Source organism: Dermochelys coriacea, chromosome 6 (assembly GCF_009764565.3).
Source record: "Dermochelys coriacea isolate rDerCor1 chromosome 6, rDerCor1.pri.v4, whole genome shotgun sequence".
NCBI lineage: Eukaryota > Metazoa > Chordata > Testudines > Dermochelyidae > Dermochelys > Dermochelys coriacea.
In genome coordinates this window covers 37,606,213-37,610,072 of record NC_050073.1, presented here as the reverse complement: position 1 = coordinate 37,610,072, position 3,860 = coordinate 37,606,213, and the positions used below count along the sequence as shown (strand labels likewise).

Here is a 3,860-nt window from a genome sequence, read left to right as displayed (position 1 = left end):
GCAAGAGAGGGGCAAAGAACCTCAAGTTATCGTTTAACCTAGGAACTGAACACTTCGGACTCTGTGGGAAATCCTGACCAGAGGAGTGGTCAGCCATCTTGCTGGAAGTTAGATTGGTAAGAAAACTACCTTGAACAAGGGCTGTAGCTTGTTGTGTTAAGTCTTAGCCACTAGAAAGCATTTTTCACTTTTATTTGCTTGTAACCTTTTCTAACTCTACCTTTGATACTTGAACACACTTAAAATCCTATCTCCTTTTGTGAATAAACTTCTTTTACCTTTACTCTAAATGAACCCAGTGCTGTGCTTGAATTAAAGTGATAATACTAATTCAAGTGATCAACTGTGCAGTTTGTCTCCTTAGAGCAGACAACCCTTATTAGGCCACTGAATGGTCCAGAAGACTGGACATTGTAGAATACACAGTTGTGAGAAAATCAGGGACTGGGGGGTGCTGGGGTCATCTTGTCAAGTGTAACCAGAGCTGGTATGTAACAAAGCAGGCTGCTAGAATCAGAATTGCTAGTTAGGAGCTGCTTATCACACAGACACTCAGTGCATGCTTGTGAGCCACAGCAGCAGAGCATTTAAGGCACCCAGGGATTTCAGGGCAGATGTTCACCTTACCCATCATTGGTCTGGATTGCAGCCCAGAACATGACAGCCCCCAACCCGATTCCCATCCACACACACAGATCTCTATCTCTGAGTTAAGTGGTGCTCTAAACTGGAGTTAGCTGGCCTGTTTGGGAAGATGTGCTGGGGAGCTAGAAGGGGAGATGGTTGAAGCTCAAGTGCTGTTGATGCTCAACTTAGTAATGCAGTAATGATGCAGCTGTTTTTTACAACAACTCATCAACTGCTAATCAAATCACTGTGCTAATCCATTCCCTGGATGCTGCTAATCAGATCACTCTGGGTGGTTCCAGTGTCATTTCACAGGGCCTGTCTCACTGTAAGGGAGGGTGTGATTGTACCACAGGTAGCTAAATTACAGCTAGCACAGGTATGCCTACTTGCCCTATATTACACCTTCCCTTGCAGTGGAGAGATGGCCACTGTGGGGTTGTAATCAAGCTAGGTTAGCTCAAGAGGAGAAACTTGTGTACTAACTCAAGCTAACTGTTGCAGTGATGACAAACCCATAAAACAGGCAGGTGGCAACCTCAAGATCCTCAAGCCACATGGAAAACTCTGGCTGTAAAGGGAGTCACTGGACACTCACCCATTCATGCAACAAGGTTGTTAACTTTTCGTAACCCTGGCTGATGTCAAGCGACTGCAGCCACGAAATAAAGATCAGCCTTTTGCCAGCACCCTGACTCTGGCAGACTCAGGCACCAGTTCGCACCAAGATCACCATGTCTCAACTGAACACTGACAAATGCATAGCTGGAATCAGTCTGGCCCACCTGTGTGCTAGTATTGTTAAAACAGGTATTAGGATTATAAGAGTGTGTTTAGACTTTATTAAATATTTGTGAGCTGCTGCATGCATTAATCTCACTTACAGTACCTGTATCCCATACTGGAAGGTAATATTTAAGCATTTATATGATAAGCCTCTGAGACTGTAAATCACCAGACAGGAGAGAAGCATTGATTAGTGTAAACTGCTGGTCTCCATCAGAAGGTGTTATGTCCTGACCAACAAAGAAGGCCCATCAACACCTGTTGGACTATTGTGGAACCCTAAAAAGGAGAAAATACTTTGCTATTCTGCTCTCCCCCTCCACCCATGAAGATGAGTCATGCACATGGATTCCTCCAATGAACTGATTTTGCAGCTCAAGGCACATGGGAGGAGGGGAATAAACCCCCCTAACAAGAAGGATCTGAATCTCTATGCTGCTTGGACTCTGGAGGACCGTGTTCTCTAAGTATAAGCAAGGGATCCCCAGCTGCTAAGCCTGGGTGAGCACTAAAGGACAGCTTGCTTTTTATAGAAGCTTCTATTACATTTTGAAATTTAAGATTAGAACTCCTTTGTATATATATGTTTACCTGCTTAAACCTTGTAAATAACTTCCTTGTTTTCTTTTCCTATTTAATAAATCTTTAGATAGACACTTATATAATAAACTACAAGCATTGTCTTCGGTGTGAGAGCTAAGGTGCAACTGCCCTGGGGTAAGTGATTGGTTCTTTAGGACTGGGTGTAAACTGGATATTCCTGTGATTCTTGGTGTCATGGACCATCTATCACAAATGTAGGTTCTCTGGGGTGGTGAGACAGATCAGAATACTCCAGGGCGGCTGTTATTCCATGTTAAGGCTGTTACAGGGCCTGAGGAGTTTACACTTAATGATTGGTTGTGAGATTTTATCAACCAATCAGGGGTTTGTGCCCTGCTTCCTAACAGTCTGGCTTGACATTGGCACTCATGCTCTGGAGTCAGTGCAGCCCAGCTTGACAAGCACCCCTGTGTATAACACCTTTGTTACACTGGGCATCTGTGATTAGAGCTAGCCCCCCTCTGCTCTGCTCCATAGGTCACTCTCCCCACTGACAGCATGGACCCTCAAAAGCTGTACAGCCATCACCACCATCCATTTCAGTAGAGCACAACCCCACTCCATTGTGGAGGGCGAGGAGAGGCGGAAGCGTTGAAGCTGTGAGAGGAGTTAATGCTGGTTCAAGCCAGTATTAATTCTCCTATTCAGATTTCCACTTGGAGATCTGCCAGGTTGCCAAGGGAGCAGGTCATGCAAAGCAGCTGTTCCTCACTTCTGATTCCTTTCTACCCAAATTCCCTCCTCACAAACACAGAGCAAATCGTTGTGCAAAGAGGAGTACCTTCAGGCTCCTACCAAAGAGAGGAGCAGGCCACAGAATCGCCACCCCCAGTGCTGTAACTTTAGATGGATTTCCTGCTCTTTTGCATTGCGAATGGAGGGAAGCACAGGGCTCATTAATCTTTTGATAGCATGGTTATATTGCATGTATAAAGCAATGCTTCTGGTTGACTCCATAATGGGGAACTGAACCTAGAAAGTCTGGATCTAAAACCAGGAGCCTCAACAGGCTGAACTAAAAGACACAGCTCAGTTAGCTAGATGACTAATAGACCTGTAGACGGTTCAGCCACTAGAGGACAACAGAGAACTGCACTGTGTAAACTGGGTGACATATTGTATTTCTTGGCTGCATTTTTGCATTAAAACTGACTATGTATGGTCAAATAAAAACATCTCTTTTTTTGTCCTAGGTTTTGAGAACAAGACTTATTTTGGGGGATCCTAATCCTTTCTTGGGAGTTGAAGATTGCACGTTCAGCAGCTGAAGCACAGGAAAAGAATGTTTTAGCAAGTGACACTTTCTCTTTTCTCTTTATAGTCAGAAGCTTTTTAGTCATTAAAAGCTTACCCTGCTCAGGTCTGTCATGCCACAGAAACTGAAACTAAACTTCTAAAAGACAGGACTTTCACCTCACATCTGCTCTGACTGAGTTAAGACAGACTGAGGGATCAGATTCTAGATAATATATTTGTGTGTTTTAAACTGTGAAATGTTTCCTGTAACAGATACAATTATAAGTTTCCCTTTTATTATGCTGCTTTGACCATGGTGTTTGCGTCAGTTCATGGAGCACCATCCATTCAGCACAGACATACAATTTTTCTTCATTTCCTTTGATCTTTGTTTCAGCAAAGTGCACTGTAATATGCTGGCTTTATTCTCCTGAAACATGACTGAGTGGCATTCAAGAAATGTGTATATCCCTAACATTTGTTTCAGACACAAATTCCCTCCAGTAGCCAAGTTTCAGTATCAGTTATGATCCCCTAAAGAAATTACTTCTTAATGAAATTGACTTGCTTATGCATTATAACTACTGTACCTAAAACATAACAAAGAT

General features: G+C 43.3%; 1 long non-coding RNA gene across 1 annotated transcript; it reads left to right on the top strand.

The window, feature by feature from the left end:
* Positions 1-1,738: 1,738 nt before the first annotated feature.
* Positions 1,739-3,563, top strand: LOC119857121. The gene is made up of 3 exons (XR_005293529.1): positions 1,739-1,914; positions 2,063-2,130; positions 3,210-3,563. It is a non-coding gene; the product is annotated as an uncharacterized LOC119857121 (long non-coding RNA).
* The last annotated feature ends 297 nt before the right edge of the window (positions 3,564-3,860 follow it).